The 27,362-nt window shown below is 46.2% G+C and overlaps 1 protein-coding gene across 1 annotated transcript in view; it reads left to right on the plus strand.

The window, feature by feature from the left end:
• Positions 1-27,362, plus strand: part of ZNF384 (zinc finger protein 384) — a 217,840-nt gene that overhangs the window by 150,332 nt on the left and 40,146 nt on the right. The window lies entirely within an intron of this gene.

The following is a 27,362-nucleotide window of genomic DNA, read 5'->3' on the forward strand; positions in this document are numbered from 1 at the left end:
TATGATCCTAAAATCCTCAAAGGGATTGTCCCTAAATATGAAGAGAATGATATCACAAAATGGTTCACAGCCTTTGAGAGGGCTTGTGAAATGAGAAAAGTGAGGAAGTCACACTGGGGGGCGCTCCTTTGGGAACTGTCTCTGGTAACTGCAGAGACAGACTCCTGGCCCTTTCTGGGGCAGTAGCTGGGTCTTATGAGCTCATGAAGAGAACTCTGAGGGATTTGGACTCACAACTGTGGAATATAGAACTAGATTCAGGGCGGCTCACAAAACCAATCCTGGATTGTCTTTGTAGACTACTCAGTTAAAACACTAGATGGTTGGTTAACTGGACACAATGTGTATGATTTCAATGGACTTTACAATCTGTTCATGGAAGAACATATTTTAAGTGATTACACTAATGAAAAGTTAAATCATCATATGGTAGACTTGGGTCTAATTTCTCCCCAAGAATTGGGAAAGAAGGCAGACCTCTGGGTCAAGAAAAGGGTGTCAAGAACATCCACTGGGGGTGACCAAAAGATAGGGGTTACAAAACCTCCCCAGGGGAAAGGTGGTGAGATTCAGGGGGGTGGGCCCCAAAACTCTTCCCAGTCCAATAATGGGTACAGGGGAAATAACGTTGATCCTTTAAAAGCCTGGTGTAACAACTGTAAGAAGTTGGGACACTTAACTGGAGTTGCTGATTGCCCAAACAAGAAGGCCCCTAGTCCTACTACAGCTACTCCTGGGGTAGCGCCTCTCCAGATGGGATCAACAGTGTGCCAAGAGAAAATCTGGTTGCACACTGAGGCAGTTCTAGTTTCAAAAGGGGAAGTTGAGTTGCCACTGAAGCTCTGTGGCCACCCAACTTGAAAAAAATACTTACAATAGCCTTGGATAATGGAACCAGGATAGAAGCTCTGAGGGATACAGGTGCCATATGGTGGGAGACGCACTGGTTTCCCCTGAGCAATACTTGATTGGGAGGACTTACCCAGTCACCAATGCTGACCGTGTTACCACTAACCATGCAATGTCTATAATGACATTAGACCGAGAGGTGGCATTACTGGCCTGAAACAGGTAGTGGTCTCTCCAAAGCGACCAGCTGCATGTCTGCTTGGCAATGACCTAGAAACCTCAGCATGGGCTGTGGTTGAAGTAAAAACCTATGCACCAATGCTGAATATCCCTGAATTGGTGTTTGAAAACAAGAGCACAGAGCAGGAAACAGGGTGAAATGTTTTGGAGCCTGGAGGTATGACCCACCCTTCCAAGAGAAAAGGTAAGAAGACAGGGGGACTAGCGTCTGTACAGCAAAAGGATCAGGACCCCTCTCCTTGGGGAGAGGACTTGGACACCCCAGAGAACTGAGCCCATGGAGGTTGACCCTTACCAGGTTGAACTCTTGGGCCCAGGGGGTACCCTCTAGAGAAGAGCTGTGCCATGGACAGCAGGACTGTCCAACTCTTGAAAACCTGAGGCAGCAAACTGCTGCACAGGAAAAGGGAGATGTCAGAGGAACCCACAAAATGTATTGGGAAGATGAAGTACTGTACACTGAGGCCAGAGACCCCAAACCTGGAGCCTCTAGGAGAGTGGTAGTGTCTCGGAAGTACAGGGAGCTCCTCCTAACTTTAGCTCATAACATCCCCCTAGCTGGACATCTGTGCCAAACAAAGACTTGGGAAAGGCTAGTTAGCCACTTTTACTGGCCCCAGATGCACTACAAAGTAAAGGAGTTTGTCAGCTCCTGTGTCACCGGTCAAGCCAGTCGCAAGACAGGTAACCCTTCAAAATTCCCCCCCCCCCCCCCCCCCCCCCCCCGATACCACTAGCTGTGGTGGGGGTTCCCTTTGAAAAATTAGGTGTGGACATAGTGGGCCCACTGAAACCTCCCACAGCATCAGGGAACAAATTCATTCTAGTGGTAGTGGATCTTGCCACTTTTTTCTGTGGCAATTCCCCTTGGGACTACTACAGCTTCTGCCGTAGCTAAGGCCCTCGTTGGTGTCTTCACCAAGGTAGGGTTCCCTAAGGAGGTGGATTCAGACAGGTTCCAACTTCATGTCTACTTACCTAAAACACATGTGGAAAGATTGTGGAGTGCAGTACAAATTTACTACACCCTATCATCCACAAACCAAAGGCCTTGTTGAGAGATTCAACAAGACCTGTACAGGCATGGTTATGGGGCTCCCTCAATTCAAAAGGAGATGGGATATCCTCTTACCATGCTGCTTTTCGTTTACAGAGAGGTGCCACAGAAGGGAGTGGGGTTCTCCCCCTTTGAACTTCTGTTTGGCCATCTTGTGGGGGGACCACTCCCTCTTAAAAAAGAGGGTTGGGAGAAGCCTCTCCAGGAACACAAACAAGATATTGTGGACTGTGCTTTGCTTAAGGTCCATAATGGCTGAGTACATGGAAAAGGCATCCTAAAATCTTACGGCCAGCCAGGAGCTTCAGAGGCACTGGTATGATGAAAAAGCTGCACTGGTTGGATTTCAACCTGGGCAAAAGGTGAGTTTTGGAGCCAGTGCCACCAAGGGCACTCCAGGACAGATGGAGTGGCCATTACCCTATCCTACAAAAAAAGTTAGGGCACCACCGACTTTGGCACAAGCAGGACACCCAACAGGCTTATGCATGTGAACCGCCAGAAGCTCTTTCATGACAGGGCTGACATCACCATGCTGATGGTGACTGATGAGGATCAGGAGACCGAGAGTGAACCCCTCCCTGGCCTCCTTTCATACAGCCCAAAAGATGGGTCAGTGGATGGAGTTGTCTTTTCAGACACCCTCGCTGCCCAACAGCAGACTGATAGCAAGCAAGTCTTGCAACAGTATGCAAAGCTCTTTTCCTTGACCCCTGGTCAAACTGGTGTACCCATGATGTGGACACTGGTGACAGTTCACCTGACAAAACCAAAATCTATCGACAGTCTGATCAAGTCAAGGAAAGCATCCGAGCTGAAGTCAGCAAGATGCTGCTGTTAGGGTTTATTGAACCCTCGGAGAGCCCCTGGACCAGCCCGTTGGTTCTAGCCCCCAAGCCTCATCCACAGAGTGGAAAGAGAGAAATTAGATTATGTGTGGACTATAGAGGACTCAACTCTGTCTCCAGTGGGAGGGGGGGCATAAGCCTCGCCCTGTTGGGCTGGGTCCCCCATCTCCAAGATGGCGGGGACTGAGAGTCATGCTTTACCTCGCCTCCCCCACCTGAGGGCTGGAGTTGGGAGAGGTACACACCTCCCTTCCTCACTTGGTTTTCTGACCGGATCTCCCGCCCAAATTGGGGGTCAGAACCGGCAGAGAACAGTTTCTGAAGGCAGCAAAAGGCCTGGGGAAGCTCACAAAGGCAGAATGCCTTTAAAGCTTTCCCTTCGCGGACCCTGCCCACCCTGGGGGACGAGGCTTGGCACCTCGTCCCAGGATGTGCATTGTTTCAGGCCTCAGAGCAGCAGGCTGTCAAACCAGAGGTCCAGAAACATGTCTGGGGGTGGCAGCTGAAAGCAGCCACTCAGCCTGGACACTAGTGGTAGGTTGCTTTTCAGGGGGCATCTCTAAGATGCCCTCTGTGTGCATTTTTCAATAAATCCCACACTGTCATCAGTGGGCAGGACTTGCAGATCCGGAGGGCACCGGAGTCCTTTGTGTAGGTTTCTTGGGGACAGAGATGCTGTCCTCTGGAGTCTCTGGTCTTTGTCGTAGGTCAAGCAGTCTTCCTCTAGTTCTGGAAGTCGGTGGCTGCAGGACAGGTGGTGGTGTCGTCGTCGTCTTCTTCGCAGGGCCTTTGAAGCTGGAGACAGGCCGGTAGGGCTCCAACCAAGTCAGCAGTCTTCAGGCTTCGCTGCACGACGTTGTCCTAGGCCTTCTTAGATCGACAGGGAACAAGTTTTCAGGTCTGGGGCAGCCACTTAAATACTAACGTTTGGGGTGTTTGCACCCTACCTGGGGTGACTACACCCTCAATTATGCCACCCTCCTGTGGGAAGGGGCAAAGACCTAGCCCTGATTGTAAGGGTCTCCCCATCTTTAAGATGGCTGGGACTGAAAGATGTGTTTCACCTAGACTCCTCCAACGCAGGGGTGGATTTGGCAGAGGTGGGCACACCACCTATTCTTATGTTTTCTTGCCCAAAATAGGGGTGTCAATCGGGGCTGCCATCTGCTGCTAGCAGCAGAGGCTGGGGGGGGGTGTGGTCGTATTACAAAGGTGGTAGGCCTTTGAAGCCTCCCTCTCGAGCACTGGGCCCATTATGGGGGAGGAGGTATGACACCTCCACCCAGGATGTGCATTATTTCTGGTCCCAGAGAGCAGGGTCTCTCAACCCAGGGGCCAGAAACATGTTCAGTGCTGGCAGGCTCCCTATAGCCAGTCTGTTACCACACCAGGATTGGTAGGTGTTCAGGGTGCACCTCTGATGTGCCTTGTGAGTACATGGTTCAGTAAATCCCTCACTGGCATCACTGTGAGTTTGAGAGGAGTAGTTTAGTACCAAACCGTCCCGGCTTCAGAGAAGCCATCATGGTGCTGGGGAACTAGAGTTGTCTAGTTTACAGCCCATGTACCATCTATGGCTTCACTGGCACTTACAATATCTGCAAATGTCCTTAAATATTGTAGGGGTTTATCTGGTTATGGAGATATGCCTATACCTGTAGTATAGTGCACCCTGCCTTAGGGCTGGTAAGGCCTGCTAGACAGGTGACTTACCTATATCTTAGGCAGTGCTAGTTGACATGGACGCAGGCAGTGTACCATGTCAACATTGTCGTTTTTGTCTGCTCCAGGCCATGCATGCTGCAGTGGGAGTCTGCATGGTCTAAGTGAGGGGTCCCTAAGGGACCCTCTTCAGTCCCAATACCCTAGTTCATGACTCCGCATGTGCCCTCCTCGCCTCCTACCTAGGCAACAGAACTTTCTCGGTGGAATTAGGAGAGGCAAAATGTAAATTTTTCAGCTCACCATGTGGGGTTCCTCAGGGGTCCTCTTTGAGCCCCACCCTTTTTAATGTATATGTTGCCCCTTTAGCAGAAATTATAAGGGGATGTGGCTTCACTCCAGTGTCCTACGCCGACGACACCCAAATTGTGGTGTCCATCAGCAAGGATGTGAAGGAGACGGCAGAAAAATGTAAACTATGTATGTCACAGGTCAGCCAGTGGATGCAGAAGAATTGCCTAAAGCTTAATGGGGACAAGAGCGGATTGATGATATTGGGGGCGACGCAAATGTCTGGTCCCCGGCATGGTGGCCTAATAACCTGGGCAGGTGTCCAGATGCGTTAGAAAAAGTGAAGAATTTGGGCATTACTCTGGATACCAGTCTTTCATTTGACGCCCAAGCCAGCAAACTGGCCTCAACAGTCTGGTTCATCTTAAAGATGATAAAAAAAATACTGCCATACCTACCAGAGGATTCTCGCAAGACAGTGATGACAGCTTTAGCTTTGTCAAAACTGGACTACGGGAATGGTTTGTACGCCGGGGCTAGAGTGAAGATCCTAGCCAAACTACAACGCCTGCAGAACGCAGCCGCTAGGCTGGTGCTCGGCACACCTAAATTCGAGCCAATTGGCCAGAAATTAAAAACCTTACACTGGCTTCCAATTGCAAAAAGGGTGCAATTCAAATCACTATGCCTAACCTACAAGGCACTTCAGGGAATAGGATCACAATTCCTGAAGTCCCACCTAAAACCGTACGAACCGGCCAGACTTCTCAGATCCAGCCAACTGAAACTCATCAGGGTCCCGAAATTTAGACGAGCCAGTTGGGGTGGAAGAAGTTTCCTGGTGCACACAGCACGAACCTGGAACCGGTTGCCTCCTTTTTATAAAAAACAGTCCATCTTTGGGGTCCTTCAGAAAGGCAGTCAAAACTTGGCTGTTCACTGTATAGCTCTAGCTGCCTGTCTCAATAGTCGGCGGTCTGTCATAGCGCCAAGACGCCTTCGGGCATTCGCGCGCTTTACAAATGGATAAATCAAATCAAATCACATCATTAGGTACCATTTCCTAGAAAGCTACAGGGGGCCTGAAGCGGCAATTGTGGAATCGTTTTTTTGCAGCGTGAATCTTTCTGGATTCACTATGCTGTGCATTATTCCACGGTCTAGTGGTTGGGTCCGGAATCGTAGTCTTTTCTTTCTTTTTTTTTTTTTTTTCCCGTAGCCCAGGTGGGCATCTACGTCCCACCTTTTGGTGTACTTCCTGTGAAGTCTGCACGCTTCCTGCGGAAGCTCCCACCTTTGGGCACCATCTTCAGCTTCTTTTTTCTGCCGTTGGGTCTGGTTTGTTCCCCAAGGGGCTCCAGAGTTTTGGAGGAAAGAAGACGCAGAAAAGACTAATTTTGCATGGAAAAGATTGAGAAGACGACGAGGAACAACACCATCGAGCCGGGACGACGAAGGAGGAGAACTTTGAGAACTTCGACGTCCAACAGAGAATGCGCACACAGGGGGCCGCCTGAGCGCAAGAAATGGACAAGACACCTTTTAAATTCTGCAATAACTGCCACCACAAATACGCGCAGAAGGACCAGCACCCGGTTTGTAACCTCTGCCTACCTGGCGGCCACGAGAGGAAGGACTGAAACGCCAGCTCCGCCTTCACACTGAAGACTCTCTGGGTTAGAGAGCGACAGAGAAGAGCCAACTACAACATGCAAGGCAAGGGACAACCGCCTTCCCTTCGGGACCTGGGGATCTCGAGCGACGAGGAGGACAACGTCGCCGGAGAAGACGATGACTACACAGTCGTAGAGACCGATAAGAAGACTTCTAAAGAGGTAGGAGAGTGGACGACCCCTAAAGCCCCGACAGACCCTCGAAAGTCTGAGTCAGACTCTCGAAAAACAGAGTCTAAGTCCTCGTAGGGAGCACTGGCGCCGAAAGTCTCGACGGCCGCAGCTGCATCCAAGGACTTACAGCCCAGGCAGCGAAGACCGGCGAAAAGCCACGGTCGTCAAAGCACGTCCCCGAAAGGGATCGATCGACTTCGAAAGAGAAGGACCCAAAGGTCGCTTCGGCATCAACAAAGGACCCGAAGGCCATTTCGACTTATACGTCGAAGAGATCAGCCGAACCGTTTGGCGCCGAACTGGAGAGAAAGAAAAGACAGCTCGAGGCCGAAATGGATAACATCCTGCAAAGAAAGGAGTTTGACGAAAAGATGAAGAGGTTTGCGATTCCGTCGAAGCCAAAGACGGTGATAGTTGAAATAGAAGAGGAGGAGGACTTCGACGCCGAAGGAAAGTCCTGAGACCTAGGACCATCCAGAGGAAGAAGCCTTCTACTACGAGGAGGAGGGCGCTGACTATCAGCGGACGACCCTCGGCTCGGCATCTTCGGGGACACAGGACCTGGAGTGGCAGAACCTCGACACCGAAAGCCCAGAAGAGGGCGTGGACACGTACCCTTCGAGGCCTTCGCCGCCAGATGACATTTGGGTCTACAATATGGTCATCAAGAACGCGGCAACGGCCTTTGGAGTCAAGCTAGATGAGGAAAAACCAAAAGCAGACTTCCTCTTGGCGACCCTGCTCCCCACACAAACTAGGAGCCAGTACCTCCCCATGCTTGAGAGTATCATGGCCCAGGGGAAAGAGGCGTTCAAGGAACCGGCAACATGCAGGTCCGTCACGCCTAGGACGGAGAAGAAATATAAACACTCCCCTAAGAATCCTCCCTACATCCGAGGATCAGTTACAGCAGACTCCATTAATGCGGCGACTGTAGGAAAAGGGCAAATGTGCCAACAACATCAGGGCAACCACCAGACGAGGAGAGCAGGAGGATGGACCTAACTGGGAGAAAGATAGAAAGAAATGCTGCAATGCACTGGCGCATGGCAAACTCAAACGCCCTTCTGAACAGGCACCAGTACCAAATTCTGGATGATCGGACAGCTGATCAAGCACCTCCCCGACAAGTACCAACAAAGAGCTTCACACCTTGTGGAGGAGGGGAAAAATGTGGCAAATTCTTGCCTCAAAACAGCCTTGGATGGAGCTGACACGTCCAGCAGACTGATGATGTTGGGAATCAGAGCGAGAAGGCAGGCCTGGCTCATGATCTCAGGCTTCAAACCAGAACGTGTGGATTACAGTTTATCTTCCATTGCAAAGAAATCCGCACATAGATTTTCTCGGCACTTCCTTCTAAGAAAATCCTGAATAGGACTTGAACAATGAAGTGTTGAAAGACACTTTCCTACCCTTAATAGTCTTATTCACCACTACTCAAAACACAAAATTCTGTATTCTGCCTCTAGGAAACTGGAATAAGGTTAACTGGGATATGCCACTTTTATCGAATGGTCCTGGACAATAGTGTACACTTTACTTCATGTTCCTCTGATTCCAGCAGTGACCTTGAAGTTACAGAGCTGCAAAGCAACATTGTTACTGATTGCACTTTTTTTTTTTTGCAGAGTTTTATATAGCGCGAACTAGACCCGAACCAAATCAGGTATCAGAGCGCTTTACATAGCACCAGTTACGTTACATGAGGACACACTTTCATTTTAGGCACGGGGAGATTAATTGATTTGCCCAGAATCACAGGAGGTTTTTGGCGTCGTTACCGAGACTCGAACCCAGGTCCGATGTCGAGCGCCTTAGCCGTTAGGCCAACCCCTCTCCCCCACTTGAATGGCATAACATAGTTGTTCACAGACCTTTAAGTGAACCTGTGATCACATAAACTGTCATGCAAACTGTATGTGTTGACAAGGCATCAAGGGAAATATTCCAACCAAATCTGACATTGAAATTGGATCTGGACATCCGCCGATATGGCCATGTAAAATTACTACAAGCCTGTATTGATTTCCTTAAAAAAAAAGCTAATAACCCCTCAATAAGCTTGTTTTATTCTTTTAAATGGAAACCGTTTTGTTTATGGTGTCAACAAAAATCTTAATCACTTCCCTTGTCAAGAAATGAATTTGCTATACTTCTTACATATGGCTAAAGGTAATTCAGCTTTACTTGATCAACGTTCACCTGGCAACTGTAATTCCATATAAAAAAGATCTGCCTCAAGCCTCCTTTTTTAAACTTCTAGTAATAAAGGTCTTCCTCGAATACTTTCTTCCAAGAAGAGAAGCTTCGCAGACCTGCCAACACACAATGTGCTGCTGTGTGTCGCATGATTATTATTGAAGATTTGTAGGGCGCGCAGCTACCCCAAGAGGTTTCCCAGTGCCAAGCCTGGTAGGACAGTACAGAGAAAAGGAAGAGCGAGTAAAGACTGAAGTTTAAACAGTCAGGTTTTCAAACCCTCGTGAAAGGCGCAAAGAGGTCTCATTTCGCATGGGGCAGGTAAGGAATTCCATAGTCAGTCCAAAGTATGGGAATGACCAGCCTTTCATACGGGCAAGTCTAACTTTTGGAACAACAAACCGGTTATGTTGGGCGGAATGGAGGGGATGATAGGGATGGTAATGTTGGACCAGGTCCTGCAGGTATTTAGGGGCCGTGCCGGTTTTGATTCTAAACATGTACCACAGAGCCTTAACTTTCTCCCGATTTGACAGTCAGCCAGTGCAAGTCCCGAAGAATCTCCGAGACAGAGGAGGACTTTGGCATACAGAAGGGAAATCTAGCTGCTGCTTTTTGCACCAGCTGTAGTCTCTGGATGGTTAGTTTATCGGCTCCCAGATATAGGACATTTCCGTAATCCAGTCTTGGCGTAACCAGGGCATGGATCACAGTCCTCTGTGCTGGGTGAGAGATCAGCCAGAAATACTTCCTTGGCCATTTCAGGACTGCCAAACAGGTGGATGATACCCTGGCTACTTGTTGTTCCATTGACAGCTGTTCGTCTACAATGAAACCCAGGTCCTGAACCTTTTTCACAGGCACAGGTAAGGCTCCCAATTCCGGGGGCCAGTGTTGTGGTCCCCAAAGGTCATGTCTCTTGCCCAGGATCATAACCTCAGACTTGTCCCCATTTAATTTGAGCAGTTTGCTGTGCATCCAGAGCACAATTTTGCTCAATCATAACTTAAGGTCTGAGGGCTTTCGTCCTTGTGACGAAGAGAGGGAAAAAATAATCTGGGCGTCGTCCACTTATGAAATAAGGAACAATCCTGCATTTTTTACCACCTCCGCTAAGGGCCGTACATATATATTAGCACTGGACATGGCACCGATCCCTGTGGGACTCCTTATGGGGAAGCATGAGAATTGGACCAGGCTGATGTAAAGGAAACCTGAAACGTCCGGTCCTTGAGAAAGGAACAAAACTATTTCAGCGCTATTTCTTCCAAGTCTAGTGACTGTAAGGCACTCAGAAGGATGTGGTGGGACACTATGTCGAAGGCAGGGCTGTGTTCTAGTAGAATGAGTGCCACCATTTCCCCTTAATCTAAATGGTGCCTTAGCATTTCCGTTACCTCCCAAAAGAGTGGATTCAGTAGAGAAACAAACTCTGAATCCTGATTGAGAAGTATGAAGAAAGTTCTGGGATTCAGCAAGGGATGTCAACTGACCATTAATGTGCTTCTCCCCAAAAAATGTAAAAGGTGGGAGCAGGACGAGATAGGACGAAAGTTGTACCGAATGGAAGGGTCAGCGTTGACGTTCTTTAAAAGAGGGAGGACAATAGTATGTTTACATCAGTGAGGGACTAGTCCTTCCTGTAAGGAGGCATTTAAAAGTTCCATTATCATCGATAATATTGAAGTGTCAAGTTGCCTCAGAACATATGAGGGAAGGGGGAGCCAGATTTAATATTGCAAAGGAGGTGATTGAAGGACATAGTCCAAAGGGTCCCAACTTTCCAGTTTTAATTGAGATCTGATATTACTTTTAAGAACAGTTGCAGCAGGATCCGGTCTAACATTAGGGGAGTCCCCTACCTCTGACAAGGTATCCAGTGGGTTTTTGCTTTGCAGCACAGAGTATACGTTTTCAGCTTCAATGAACCAAGGTGCCTGAGGCAAGAGTCTCCTTGAGCGTTTGGTGGAGAGAGGGAGGCATGTTTCTACTGCTTCCATAATCCAGTTGTGGATAAGCTCATGATCTAACAGAAATTTGTTTGAGATCAGGTCTGCTGTTGAGTAGAGTCTTAAGTGCTGGGATATTAAGCTTAGCCCAGCTTCTAGTTTTCTGTTTGGTGCTGAATAAGGTGGCGTAGGGGAACATACCACTATCAGAGTAAAAGGCACTGTGAAGTGGCCAGACCAAGATAATGGAAGGGAAGGAAGGCTACTAAAATCAGGTAAATTAGAAAAGATAGGGTCTAGCAGATGACCAGCTGCATGGTCTGGTGTTGAAGTTAGTCGTAAATTCATCACCCCCAAGTCAGCCATAAACAATGTGTTTTTGGTGCAGTTGGGATCATCTAGATGAAGATTAAAGTCATCCAAAATTGAAAAATGTGCAGCCTTTAGAATGTAAGTGGCTGCTAAGTCTGGGAAAGAAAGGGCCCACTTTCCTACTGGACCAGGGGATTGGTACAACAATTTGCCTTCAAATGTAAATTTAGGCGTGAGCACAAATCTAAATAATAACGCTTCGGAGCCTTATTTCCACTCCCTTCACACTGGCACCAAGTGAGTAGCCAAAATCACACGGTGGCGGGGAAAACAAGGTAAAACCACTGTAAACAGTAGATTTCTAGCTTGTTTTCAGAGGCTGTAAGCATCTATGTCCGTAAAAGGTGTGAAAACACCCCAGGACATCGGCGACAGCCTCGATGACCCTTTGTTTTTGGAGAGGGTGGGGGAGCTTGGTGAGGGGCAGAGTGCCTCTTAGTTAGCTCTTGGCATAGGCCCCACCCCCTTAACCAGTGAATATATTTTATAAGTTGGCAGGTATAGCTTCACCTCATTGGCTCTTTCACCTGTGAGCTTCGGCGTAGTGGAATGCTTTGTCTGATGTTATGGGGTCTCTGCTCAGCGCCGGGACACTCCTGGGGTTAGCCGCGCGCTCTATAAATATTTGATTAAAAAATATATATACATATATATCCGTATTAATGGGCCCAAGCTAAGTTGAAAACAACTTTCTTGGAAAACTCATAAAAATGTTACTAGACCTGCTGATCTAGTGGCTTAAATCTACCCGACCAATTTGTAATGTGTCTGACCCATAAACTGGTTTCAAACGAAGTGATTGTGGGCAAAAAAATGTATTTATTGAGCTGCCATTTTCTTCATTATCATATATGAGAGTACCTTCAAATGTGCGAGTTCAGCATGTCTATTAAATAAAACAAAGGTTTTTTGTAAAGCAGACTAAACTTTTGCTTCATATATAATAGAAATCTAGCCACATATAGGATACACGTGACTCCTCACTTGCCTCTAAGTTCATTAACAGCATTGTAATCAGGGTGGGGACAGGAATGTTTCTCAAATCATGTTTGAAAACTATCACTTTCAATAAATACAGAACTAAAGCATGAAGTGGTAGCACACCGTCCTTGGTATTCAGCAGATTCTACATTGAAATCACCACAAAATGTCCCCACTGACCTGCAGCTTTACTGATAACACTAGTGTAAAACAATGCTTGGATAAAAGTTTCTGCAAATGTCTCTTTTGCACATCAACAAGTAAAGTGTTCTGGTTTGTTTTGCTCCTATTTAACTCTTTATTTGCATTACACTTTTTAATTATAAAAACATTGCTTTTGTGTCATTCCCGATATATTTTGAAATATTTTTAATAATTTACAGGCTATTTAAATGTTATGCTTTATAGAAAAATAACTGACATCTTCAGACAGCTCACTTGACAACCTCAAACTCTAGTAAGAGAGAGAAACAGAAACCCTGTTTTCAAAGCAGCAATTGGTTAAAAGACAAACTGCCAATTGACCCCTTTCCTTGAACAGACTGCAAATGTGTTGAGAGAAAAACCAGATTTAATGGCATCTTTATTGCTCATTCACTTTCTGAATGAACACATCTGTTCCTTTTCAGCCTAAGTTTACTCGCCCGATGGGACTAGTAGGTGCTAAAAATAGCTCGACCTGATAAAATTGTACTCTCAATTACGAGTGGGCGTGTAGATTTTTTTGGGGCCCTGTTTTCTACTTGCTCTGTAGTCGGTGACCTACAAACTCTATTGAATGTTGAGTCCTGTATAGGATTCCATTTCAACAGAGGTGGTTTCAGAATTTGATATTAATCAGGCTGTCACCCTTCTTATATTCTCCAGCATCCCGGGTAGGCCCGCTGAATCTACTCTTCAGTCTCTAGGTGTCACGAAGGGTTAGCATTTTTACCTAGACAAAAGCAAGCCTATGAAGTTAAATCAGCTGTTTATAAATTTTGCTTCAATATGGACACGTTTAGGTACCTTGAAATAGTTGATTTCTCAATGGATTATTCTTTAGGTCTCGCCTAGGCAGCGCTTGTGCTGTCTCTTTGAGACATGCTGTATTCTGGATATGTGCCTAACGCTCCTACTTACCACCCTTCATTTTAATTGGCTCCTGCCCTTTGTAAATGGTGGCTTTTCATTGGTTATTAGGCTTTGTAGTCCCTCTTTAGTACCTCCTGTCTCTTTTTGTAACCTCTGAGGACATCCTCTATTACATGTGTTGTTACGCCCTAGGTTTTAATTACAACCTCAAGGCACTATTTTCTTAAAGGCCTTCAGACAGGACACTCAATTGGTCCTAAACCAGGTTGGCAATGATTACTTTACTCGCTAGCACATCTCACATTTATATTAGACCTTCTATAAATGTCCCTTCATCAGCTCCACATAGAGTACAACCTAATCCGGAATTATTATAATAATTCTTTTGTCACATTTCAAAGCTATTAATTGTATATATTGAATGTACTGTGGTATTGTCTTCCATGCAATGCATTATGGGTAGTGTGGTTTTACCATATCAAATTTCCTTTCATCCGCTCCGCATAGAGTACAACCTAATCCGGAATTAATGTAATTGTTTTTTCACATTTCAAAGGAATAATTGTATATATGGACATAGCTATTTGAATGTACTTGTGGTACTGTCTTGCCTGCAATGCATTATGGGAGTACCGTATGTGACCAAAAGTTTGTGATGCTCACTTGGAGCAGCTTGCGGTACTGGCAGTGATGGTGCCTTGATTACTAGGGACCTTTAGGAGCCGCTTGCGATACTGGCAGTTATGTTATGTTATTTGTTGTTTTGTATAGCGCAACGGTTACTCAAAAAGAGTGTCCCGGCGCAGTGCTGGTACCATGCTCACTAGGGACCTCTAGGATCAGCTTGCGGGTCTGCACCTAGCACATCTCATATTTATATTAGACCTTCTATACATTTCCATTTATCAGCTCCACATAAGAGTACAACTTCACCTAATCCGGAATTAATATAATTATTTTGTCACATTTCAAAGCTACCAATTCTATATATGGACATAGCTATTTGAATGTACTTGTGGTACTGTACTGTCTTGCATGTAATGCATTATGGGTAGGGTGGATTTACCATATCTTCAAAGTTTATGATGCTCACTAGGGACCTCTAGGTGCAGCTTGCAGTGCTGCACCTAGACAAGCAGTGCTGGTTCCTTGCTTATTAGGGACCTCTAGAAACAGCTTACGGTACTTCACCTAGACATGCAGTGCTGGTACCTTGCTCACTAGGGAGCTCTAGGAGCAGTTTGCGTTACTGCACTGAGACATACAATACTGATTCCGGTTCACTATGCAAACATTTGCAATGCACTAGGTCTCGCATTACTGAAAGTATGAGCTATTGGCATTGCGTTCTTTTTTGCAACACCAATGCCTCAAAATATCAGTATTGCGAGACTTATTGCATTGCAAATGCTTGTTGCATTTCCTCTTGTTACCAGTTGGCTAATAAACCACTGCCATTAAAACCAAAAGCCGTTCCACTAGAGGAGAAAACAGCCACTATCAAAAATGTGTTTAGTTAACGTATAATACAATACGGAGCTCTATGGTAGCTGGTAAGATGGCGGGTATTTATCCGTCACGTAGGAGCAGCATATTTTATGGATTTGCCTTTTGCTCTATTTTAATGTTTGACTCGCTGTAGCTCCACAGCTGGATACGATTCCAGGTATCATTAACCTACTTGACTGCCATCAGAGACGGCAGTTACCCTGGCTTCTATTCCTATCTCACCTCCTCCTTCAGTTCTGTGAACAGAGACCTATAAAGAAATATAGTAACAAAAGATCAGGCGATGACCGAAATGGACTACAAGAGGCCCTGTGGAAAACCTAAAAAGGGACAACCATGGGCTGCACTTGTGACGATCACCCAGAAATAAAGTACTATACAGGAAAAGCCCATAACATTGCCCTTGAAAGGTTCTGCAACCCACTTTACCTGCGACGGTTTTGTTTCAAATGCGCTTTCCATCCTCTGCGTGTCAAAAGTATCCTAGTTGGATCGAGAACTCCAACTGCGACCGTCTGGCCTAGCTCATTTTATTTCATCTACGCGTGCAGATCGTTCCGATAGAAGAAAACACCCAGTGATCATTGGGCTAGACGTCGTGAAATGCAGTCAAAACGTCAAATACACGCAGGACATCTTTGACGGAGGATCCAAGCACGAATTTGACGCACAAGGGGCCAAGAAAGAACAAGAACTTGCCTCCATTCCAGAATCAGACTCTGAGATGGAAACAGACTTACCTCAAGGTCAATGTCCCGTGAGTCCTGTGAGTCCCAAACGCTCCTTGACCAAATCTTAGCTGAAACAAAACGGTCAGCTCCGAGAAGATGTTTCTGACTTCCTCCCCTTCGGCTCGGCACCGAAACACTGCACTAAGCCTTCCGACTTGGGATCGAGTTGGCCAAAGTCTGGCACGAGCCAAAACCTTCAGACCCGAAGTTAAAAACTGCTTTGGAGCTGAAATCATTGACACCAAAGGGGAAAACTCCTGCGCCTGGAAAGTCGTTCTTCCAAGGCTGCAGGATCCGATTTTTCGAAGCCCCAACACCCAAATCAGACCCAAAACAAAAGGAACTTTATATAAACCCAGCTACAGGACGTGTTCTTACTACGCAAACCTGAGTCAAGCTACACCCTGTATCAAATTCCTTGAAAGAGGAATAATGTAGGTACTAACCCATCCCCTCCTCCACGTTCCCCTACACTAACTTCTCCACCTTTGCAGCATTTACTGATTACACCAACTAACTCACCACCACCTGAAGATAATGATGGAGATGAGGGGGGACAATATCTTACTAATAGACCTCAGGAAGGATTATAACACAGATTCACCTACAGATAATGACCCAGATCTTTACCCTGCAAAGCCGCCTTCTCCGGACGACAGTGCAGGATATCTAGAATTACTTGCTAGAGCTGCAGAATATCATGAGGTACAGTTACATAAGGAATCTCTAGAGGAAGATTTCCTATTTGAAAAGCTCAGTAGCACACAAAGGCCTAGCCACACTTTACCTATGCTTAAAGGTATAATAAGACATGCCGATTTATATTTTTAAAGATCCAGTGCGTGCTCGCATTCTCATCCCCAGCATTGATAAATATAAGCGTGCTCCCTCAGATCCAGTCTTTATTAAGACAGTTACCACTTGACTCCTTGGTGGTCTCTAATGCCCGTAAACGGGCCAATTCATAGACCACAGGGGATGCTCCCCCTCTTGACAGAGTCAAAACTACTGGACGCATCGGGTTAATTAGTAGCCGCCCAAGCAGCAATACATCGGCTCATTGCCAACACCCAGGCCCTGCTAGCCAGATATGATCGGGCACACTGGGACGAAATGGGGCAATTGCTACACCACCTCCCAGATGAGCACAAAGCAAAAGCCTAGGATTTAGTCCAGGAAGGGAAGCTCATATCCATTTCCTCAATTAGATGCGCTTTAGATGCTGCAGACACCGCAGCTAGAGAGATCAACACTAGTGTGTTATTAAGGAGGCATGCATGGTTGAGGATTTCTGGCATCAAACCGGAAGTTCAACAGTATTTTAAATACTCCTTTTGACAAGGAACATCTCTTCGGGCCCGAAGTAGATAAGTCTTTAGAAAATATGAAAAAAGACGGAAGTAGCCAAGTCTTTGGGAGCTCTGCAGTCTCCCTCTAATCAGGACTCCTTTTGTCGCTCCTTCTACCGGGGAGGGTCAAAAACCATGTCCTCAGACAATACTGCCGCCTCCTACAAAGGCAACAATCAATTGTCCTATAAAAGAGGCTTCTTTAGAGGAGGATACTGAGGCAGCAACAACAAAGGCCGAGGTAGGGGTTCCATACCACGTGACTTGCCTACACCTCCCCCCAATCATTTAACACCTGTTGGGGGACAATAAAGAGAAAAGCTTGGTAACCGTTATAAATGAGTGCACTGCATGTAAAGGTAAAGGTATCTCAATGTTAGTATACGCTGGTGCTCAGGTGCGAAGGAGGTCGGATACCTCGACCTCTCAGACAAATCACAAAAGTGGTTTTCTTACAAATAATAACAATTTCTACCGAGCACTCAAAGTCCATAAATCTCAGTCCTTTAGTTTGTCCAGATTTTCAATTTATTATCTTCATTGAAAATTCATCTTCTACAATCCAAATTATTTCAAACGCAGCCAACACGTGTTTCGTCTGGTCTGTATCGACCACGACTTCTTCAGGGCTGCAACCCAAAGTAATAAACCATATAAGGATTATATAATTACTAAAGAAAAGGCCACAAGTAATGGTCAAATCTATCACATCAAATTATGCACACAGTAACAGTTAGTCATATTGTACTTCTCCATTCATGATGATATCGTTATTATGAAAGGCTGAGACCAAATTCATACTTGACACACTATCAAGGTTCAATAACACATATATCTCTCACAAAAATTCATAGCCAGTTTGGTTTCTCACTTAATCACAATCACCAGTCATGTATGACTGTTTGTAATCTTCTAAGGATGCCATCTCATCAAGCTATAATACACCCATATAACTAAGTATATTTGTATAGCTCTTTCTATTATCACTATTTTCAATAATCATAATCCAAAAAGTGGCTTACCCGTCAACTATCACCACGTACAAAGTATTATAAAATAATGTTTCCTAATAGACCGAAATATCATTCTAATTAAAGAGAAGTAAAAATAAAGAAAAAGGGTAGTCTTCCATCTCACTCTTTTTAGCAAGCCTAATGTTCGCTAGATTAATGGTCAAAAGTTATACTCGAATATCCTCACCTTAAATTAATCGAATTGTAATCTTCATATGATCAATAATCCGTATTGATACAGTAGTGCTCGGTAGAAATTGTTATTACCTGTTGGGGGACGTCTACTACAATACCTCCCCATTTGGCAGTCTATCACCACAGGCAAATGGGTGTTAGGAATTATTCAACATGGTTATTGCCTGGAGCTTACCAACAATCCTCCAAACTTTCCACCACGTTCTCACAAAATGTCACCAGAACATTTACATCTACTTCAGCAAGAGGTCCATAGAACCTGTGCCATTAAAACATCAAGGGACCAGCGTGTACTCCCTGCACTTTTTCATCCCTAAACAGGACGGCTCCTTGAGACCTATTCTAGACCTCAGAGAACTAAACCTCTACATACTTTCAGAGCATTTCCACATGGTGACACTTCAACAAGTGCTTCCACTTCTACAGCAGGGCGATTTTGTGTCTGCTCTAGACTTAAAGGACGCATATTTCCACATTCCAATTCATCCCACTCATCTCAAATACCACAGATTCATAATAGTGGGTCACCATTACCAATGCAAAGTACTACCGCTCGGAGTCACCACTGCTCCCAGGGTATTTACCAAATGTCTGGCAGTAGTCGCAGCACATCTTAGAAGCCAACACATCCATGTCTTCCCATACTCTGACGACTGGCTCATCAAAGCCAGCACTTAACACATGTGTCTCCAACACACTCCAACCACTATTCACTTACTTCAACTAGGGTTTACAGTAAATGTGTTGAAGTCTCATCTACAGCCTTCCAACACACAAACTTATCTGGGAGCTATGATAGACGCTCAAAGCGCTAGCTTCTTCCAATACAGCCTGAATTCACAGTATTCAGTCCCGTCTCACTCAATTTCAGCCCAACCAATCATTACCAGCAAAAGTATTCATGCAACTGCTAGGGATGATTACGTCATGCATTATAATTGTTCCCCACGCAAGACTTCACATGCGTCCCCTTCATGAATGCTTAGCAAGTCAGTGGAAACCGTCCCAGGGTCAGTTGACTGAACTAGTGTTAGTAGATGGGTGCACTCATTGCTCTCTGCAGTGGTGGAACCCACAAAATCTATCCAAAGGGCGGCCCTTTCTCAACCCTGTTCCACAGACAGTGCGAACAGCAGACTCATCGCTCACTGGTTGGGGCACTCGCCTACAAAGTTACACAATCCAAGGATTATGGCGTTTTAAAGTACAAGAACCTCCAAATAAATTACATAGAGCTACTAGCAGTGTTTCTAGCACTCTAAGCCTTTCAAACTCACCTAATAGGCAAAACTGTCCAAGTCCGCAGAGACAACATGACAGCTAATTACTATATACTTAAACAAGGGGGTACACACACTCTCCAACTAACAAGCCATTTGGAATTGGGCCATACATCACAAAATGTATCTCCTAGCAGAACATCTTCTGGGAGTAAACAATCAAATTGCAGACCTTCTCCGCAGACAGAGGCAGCAGAACCACAAGTAGGAACTTCATCCCCAGGTTCTTCTTCCCTACTTTCAGAAATAGGGATTTCCTCACATAAACCTTTGTACCACGGCTGAAAACGCAAAATGCCCAAGCTTCAGTTCCAGGTTTCCACGCCTGCTCTCCAAAGGCAATGCCCTATGGATCAACTTGTCAGGGACATTTGCCTATGCTTTTCTGCCTCTCCCACTCATTCCATTAGTAGTTCGGAAGCCCGGGCAATCAACCCTCAGTCATTCTCATAGCTCCCACATGGACATGTCAACCTTGGTTCACTACCCTACTAGAGCTCAGTAGTTCCACACTAAAAGCTGCATCTCAACTCCAGTCTCCTCTCTCAGACCCATGGAGAAATCAGGCATCCAAATCCCAAGGAACTCAACCTAGCGATTTGGCTCCTGAGGTCATTGAGTTTGGTTATTTACAATTACCCCCAGACTGTATGACTATCCTAAAGGAGGCTAGAAAACCTACTACTAGGACATGTTATGCAGCAAAGTGGAAACAATTTGTTATATACTGCAACAATATCAATCCCCTTGATGCTTCAGTGCAAACCATCTGCAATCTCTTACATTTACAGCAATCTGGATTAGCCTACACATTCATTCGATTGTATTTAGCAGCAGTAGATGCATACTTACAAATCAGACAACACTTATCTCTCTTCAGAGTACCAGTGATTAAAGCCTTTATGGAAGGACTAAAAAAAGTAATACCAAGAGCCCCACCTGCACCAGTACAAAACTTGTACATAGTCCTTACAAGACTAATGGGTCCACCTTTTGAACCAATGCACAAGTGTCAACTACAATTTCTCTCTTGGAAGGTTGCGTTTCTTACTGAAATCACTTCCTTAAGTAGAGTTGGTGAACTTCAGGCATTAACTTTACAAGAGACTTTCTTTCATCTTCACAAAGACAAAGTGGTTCTTCTAACCAATCCCAAATTTCTTCCTAAAGTGGTTTCTGCTTTTCACATCAATCAATCAGTTGAGTTACCCGTGCTCTTTTCTCAAACGGATTCTATAGCGGAACGAGCTCTACACACACACTAGATGTTAGAGCTCTACTATATTATGTGGAAAGAACAAAAGATTTTCGTAAGACAAAACAACTTTGTTCCTTTTTGGCCACCACACAAAGGCAATCCCATATCTAAAAAGGCATTGCAAGATGTATCATGAAATGTATCCAAACATATTATGTTAAAGCGGAAAGAACCTTGACCATATCCACTAGAGCACATTCCACCTGCAAAATAGGGGCTACTATGTCCTCCTTAGGGAATATTCCTGTAGTTGATATCTGTAAGGCGGCAACATGGTCTACACCGCACATATTCACAAAACATTGTGTTAACAAGGCAACAAGCTGATGTAGGCCAGGCAGTACTTAAAACCTGTTTTTTAAACAACTGCAACAGCTACAGGTTAGCCACCGCTTTGGGAGATTACTGCTATATAGTCAATGCAAAGCATGTGATCTACAGCTCACATGCCTCGAACGGAGAATGCTACTTACCCAGTATGTATCTGTTCTTGTCATGTAGAGCTGTAGATTCACATGCGCCTCCCCGGTTACCTGTACCTGTTGCGGTGATATCTTACTTAGATACATGCACACGGACATCTCTATTCTACTATGAAATGAATGAAATGAAATGCAATTTATAAACGCGCAAACTTAGCCCGGAGGCGTCAAGGCGCCTAACCAAAGAAAATCAAAAAGGCAAATCCAGAGCTAGGGGTAGGCTTTGGCAAATAACCACGTTTTGAGCATCTTCCTGAAGGCTTGCTTAGTGGGGAGGGATTTAATCTCAGTTGGCAGCGCATTCCACAACTTAGGGGCCAAGGTTGAGAAGGCTCTACCACCCCATTTGGCTCTGCGGACACGGGGGCAGGCCAACAGGGACTTGTTAGCTGAACGCAGAGTTCTAGCAGGGGAATAGGGAACCAACAGTTCCCTCAGGCCTCTAGTCCCCTTTGAAGCCAAAGCCCCATAGATCAAGCAGAGGGACTTAAAGGCAATCCTGGACTCTATCGGGAGCCAGTGCAAGCTTTTCCTTGCAGCTGTAGCCGAAGCCCGCTTGGGTAGATCTAGAACAAATTTTGCTGCAGCATTCTGTACCATTTGGAGTCTCCTTATGAGGCCCTTGTTAATACCCAGAAGTAGGGCATTGCAGTAGTCTAGTCTCGATCCTATTAAAGCAACTACTACTTGCTTTCTGGCTTGAGGGGAGAGATAGAATTTTATCTTCCGCAGGATGTTTATTATGCCCCAGCAGGTAGAGATGGTCCTGTTTACTTGATGACTCATCCCCAGAGTAGGGTCGATCATGACTCCTAGATTCCTGGCCAGGGCGGTGGGTGTAGGGCACTGGCCCAGAGATGGTGGCCACCATTCCGCCGACCAGATGTCATTTTTGCCTCCGAACACCAGAATCTCTGTTTTCTACTACTATTACTAACTCCATTATCACCCTCTGTAGGAAAAAAATCTAACAATGGAGTCTATGCCCATGCACACGATCAATGAAAGGAGGAGTCACTTACCTTGTGACTTCGTCAAACAAAATGCAAACATCCGGACCCAACACTAGATGAAAGGCTATGCAAAGCATGTGAATCTACAGCTCTACATGCCAAGGACAGATGCATACTGGGTAAGTAGCATTCTCCTTACAGATTACTTTTCTTACACAGTGCAGTATACCTGGATTCTGCACTGGGACATTTCCTGTAAACAGGTAAGTAAAAGCGTTTTTGTTATTTAGTTACATTTTTGAAGGGTTTCTTGGATTTTCCAACTTCACATTTGGAAACTTTTCACAGAAAGTCAATGTTATTATCCTATGGAGAAAAATAGGCTTATCGGTTCAAAGGTAAGTATTTGGTTGTGGGAGTTGGTATTCAGGGGGTAGACTCAGGGGTCCCTCAGGGTCAAGGATACACTCTTGTTACACCCTCAGCGGCACTAAGGCGGTCGGGTGCAGAGTGCAAAGGCCCAATGTTATCCAGTGGGCGATAGGGAGCCTCCGGTTGGTGGCTGTTTACGAGCATGCCACTGGGTTGTGGGAGCAAAGCTCCTGGACTTAAGCTCAGGGCAAATAGGGGTTCAAGCCAGCACAAAAGGTGTGCCCTCTGCACATGGCCGCCCCAGTGACGCTAAGTGCTGTTTTGGCATTGGGCGCCCTGTAACTTTCAATGGGAAGTCTCCGGTTTGCAAACCCACTGCAGGCTCGGGGACGAAGGTCTTCTGGGTGCAACCACCACTTTACCGCAGCTCAGGACCACTCCCAGCCGAGTATTGACGCTGTGGAGCCGGTCCCGAGCATTAAATTAGCGGCGGCCATCTTGTGTGTGGGGTAGGATCGAGTGCGCTCTAGTCGCGCATAAAAGGGGTCCCAGAATACCCAGCACCTGATTGCTTGTCTGTTGAGCACCTCCTGAGGCGGAAAGCCGGGAGGCTGTTGTATGATTCTGCACATTTTGCGCTGTGTACTTTTTAATCTTGTTTTTTAAATTGTACTTGCAGCCGAAATCGGCGTTTTACCCTTTGCACTGTAATTGTAGCAAAATAGCTTGACTTAATAAGCGTTAGCCGACTACCTTGCTCCCCCTCTTTACCGCAGCTCAGGACCACTCCCAGCCGAGTATTGACGCTGTGGAGCCGGTCCCGAGCATTAAATTAGCGGCGGCCATCTTGTGTGTGGGGTAGGATCGAGTGCGCTCTAGTCGCGCATAAAAGGGGTCCCAGAATACCCAGCACCTGATTGCTTGTCTGTTGAGCACCTCCTGAGGCGGAAAGCCGGGAGGCTGTTGTATGATTCTGCACATTTTGCGCTGTGTACTTTTTAGGTTTTGCCTGGCGAAAGCTGCGCTCAGCGAAGCTTTTTCGCTCAGGCGAAAACCTAATGAGAATAGTACGGGAGACAGGAACGGCCCCCGTCTTTCATTGGCTAGCTCCATAAATGGAGGCTAGCCATTGGAAGACGGGCCTGTCCGTCAATGCCAGACCAGATTCGGGGGCGTTCCCGAGATTTTTTGGCTTTTGGCTACGTCACACTACGTCAGCCAAAAGCCCTCGGGAACGCCCCCGAATCTGGTCCGGCATTGAGCCGGCACCCGCCTTCCTGCTTGCGTGAGTGCTTTGTCGAAATATCACAAACGCCGCCATTATAGCGCCTGCATACACCGTTGATGTCTATGGGGCAAAAATACTAACTACACTTGTGAAAGGGCGGAGGACACCGTTTCATAAAAAGATTGCAAACTCGTACACTACCGTCGGTCGGCGTGACTAGGCGTTTATGAGCGCAGGTGAAAGCGAGACAGGGTCACAAAGTGTGACCGGCTGAGTGAACTTTGGAATGAAGGCGCCCCTGGTACACATAGCGTGAAAGTCGACGATTTGAAAGCGCTCGGAAGGCCATCTTGATGCGATCCAAGACCGGCAGGGAAAGATTGCACTTATATTGGGCCTCTCATCCCTCCGAGGTCGATAACACAAGCACCAGTTTCATCTGGTTAATAACGTGTCTATAATCATGTTCTGCCACAACAAAGTCGTGAGTACTGTTAACTCTGCAACCACAATATTTTACATTCTTTTGGGAAGTATTTTAACGGGGGTTGAGGGCGGGTTCGAGTTGCAACAAGATACAAAGGGCCCTATACACCGGAAGACGACGCGATTGGAGAGCGAAGACGGAACAGCAACGGGCAAGTTAGAAACACGCTACTTTTCCATTCCAGTGTCTCCTACGTGTCATAGAACAATTGGCATACACAGGGCACCCGCAACCGTGTTCTGTGGAGGCGGCCGGAGACCCCTTCACGGTGGGCACAGGGTGGAGTAACCACTCCCCCCAGCTCGACAAGTCTTGCACCAAGTCGTGACCCTGATGCACTGTGTGGGTGGGGGCGGGTGTAAGAGTAGGCAGACAAGACATGCCACGCGGTCCCTGGGAAGCTGTCGTGAATGCGCTTTGAAATCAGAGCTGGAGAAGGGGTGGGGGGGGGACATGGGGGCGGCGCAGCTCCAGCTGCCGATCAGATCTCTATGCAGCCGTGGCAGAGGCAATCCGAGCTCCAGGACAGGCTGAGTGGCCCGACAGGCCTCCCAGCCCCCACTCGCCGCCTCGCCTGCGCATATACCTCCACGCACCCCGTCCTCCATCAGAGAATCATTATGCATTTTAAAGTTAATCATTGAAGTTTTTGTCTGCATGCACCTCTTTATGTATGTCCTCTGCTTTTTGACAGGGAGTTGGGACCTGCTTTCCCTTATTCATATTTATTAGTGGAGGTGGGCGTGTGACACGGTTCAAGCATAACCTCAAGCTGCACTCTTTATTTTACACGCTATACTTACATGAAGTTGAATAAAATGCAAGAATACAAATAAGGATATGTTGCTGCTTTGTTGTGTAGATACATATAGTCGTCATTGTGGTGTAGCGGGCTCCCGTACACCTGGCACATATTGCCACTAATGATAGGTGCGCCCCTGTCGGCGTGCACAGATTTCCGGTGATCTTGGAGTTGGAGCAAGGTATTGCGAGTTCTAGTCATAAGGCATCTGATTAACGGAACTGCCGTAAAAAGGTGAGATCAGTTGAACTTTGACCACTGCAGTACCTGAGCACAGACCATGTGAGACAGGAACTGGGTGGTCTGTTACTGTCTAAATTGAGGTTATTATATTGCTAAAGCTCGACAAGGTTTGTTTGCTTATTCTACTTTTTCTTCATATTAACGGTGGGACAGGCACTGTTAAAATTCAGGGGATTTCTTTGTTTTTGCCTACAGAAGCGATGTGAATAAATGCATGCGATTAAAAATCGCTATTCAAACTTGTTTAATTTCTCAGCATGTCATTGAAATGTGCTTGTCATCAAAAACAACAAAGCTTTGCTCATAAAACAATCCAAACATACACCAGAAAATGTAGCCTACTTCCGTAGGCCGGTCCTACCGAATGAATATGTGGTGTGTATACATATCTTTTTGGGGGTGGGGAATTGGCCTGCTATTTACAAGTAAGGGTTCACCAATCCCACATAGACAGGTGTTTGTGCACTCTTTTACATATAGCCGGCGCTTTTACATAGAGCAGTTTGTTATTGAGTGTTTATGTAGATTGTTAGCCGTTGACTGTTTAAAGCGTGACAATATGTGGTGGCTTCTTTGGCGTGTCTGCTTACAGCTAAATAATTGGGATGTTTGAATCTTCCTTCCCTCTCAGTGGCAGTTAAAACAGCAAATGCCAGGGGCAACTTCTTGACTTATTGCATAGAATGCCTCCCAATTACCTATTGTGAATGTTTTGCTAATGTCCAATGGCTGAAAGACAGAGGTACTTTTGTTTTGATTCTTGCTATGGTGAGAAGTGTCACTTGATCTAGTTTTCTCCTCTGCATGGTGTGTGCCTGCTCCCTGGTTCACAGGCCAATTTCGAACGTTGTCATGTTTGCAATTCTTTCAGCCCTAAAGAGTTTCTGGTGTTGCATTTGCCCTTTATCCAGTGAGAAGGCGTTTTTTCCCTTTATTTACCGTACCCTTAGCTGTCCATGGAGTAGGCCCAGAATCAGCATACCCTCATACACCTAATCCAAACACACGATTTGAGGTAACTTCACACCGAACGTTGTTACTTTGCAAGCACACCTTTGGAGACCAAACGACACCTATCCCTCCCTCACCACACACCTTCCTGCTCCATGCATAGCGCATCCCCAAAGCGCAATGCCCGTCCATCCTCTGACACCAAGCAATGAACACACTTACATTCACCTAACATTCAAAATCAATAACATCGGAACACAAAATGTAACCTAGCAACCGACACATAACTCTTTACAGCACACCCTCACACATCCGGTCCTAGCAGACTACTCAGCAGCCGGTACACACATACCTCACTCTACTCAAGGTAGCTTCTTCGCGCGCGCACCCCAAGACATGGTGCACTCCGAGTCCCGTCACACTTTGCCAAACACATCACACAAACTATACCACGATGTGCCTGGCATGCCTCCACGCACACATCAGGATACCACTCCATGCACATCACACACACTCCCTGTTGTCGCCCTCTGCCAGCACGCACCGACTCCTAGAACTATATGTATGTGCGTGTGGGTATACGTAGAGTGTGAAACTACTCGCAGTGTGTGGGGGGGCTCGCAGTGTGTGGGGAAGCTCTGTGTGGGTGTGTTGGGGGGCTCTCTGTAGGTGTTTGTGGGTGTCATTTGCGAAAGATAAAGCTAGTGGCATTGCAAATGACAATGCCATTTATTTATGTAAAAAAAAAACATAAATAAAAATAATGTCAAGAGCATTGCCAATAGCTCAAACTTTAACCAAGGCAAAACCATTGCATTGTAAATGCTTGTTAATCTTGTTTTTTAAATTGTACTTGCAGCCGAAATCGGCGTTTTACCCTTTGCACTGTAATTGTAGCAAAATAGCTTGACTTAATAAGCGTTAGCTGACTACCTTGCTCCCCCTCTTTACCGCAGCTCAGGACCACTCCCAGCCGAGTATTGACGCTGTGGAGCCAGTCCCGAGCATTAAATTAGCGGCGGCCATCTTGTGTGTGAGGTGGGATCGAGTGCGCTCTAGTCGCGCATAAAAGGGGTCCCTGAATACCCAGCACCTGATTGCTTGTCTGTTGAGCACCTCCTGAGGCAGAAAGCCGGG

Source organism: Lissotriton helveticus, chromosome 7 (assembly GCF_964261635.1).
Source record: "Lissotriton helveticus chromosome 7, aLisHel1.1, whole genome shotgun sequence".
Classification (NCBI taxonomy): domain Eukaryota; kingdom Metazoa; phylum Chordata; class Amphibia; order Caudata; family Salamandridae; genus Lissotriton; species Lissotriton helveticus.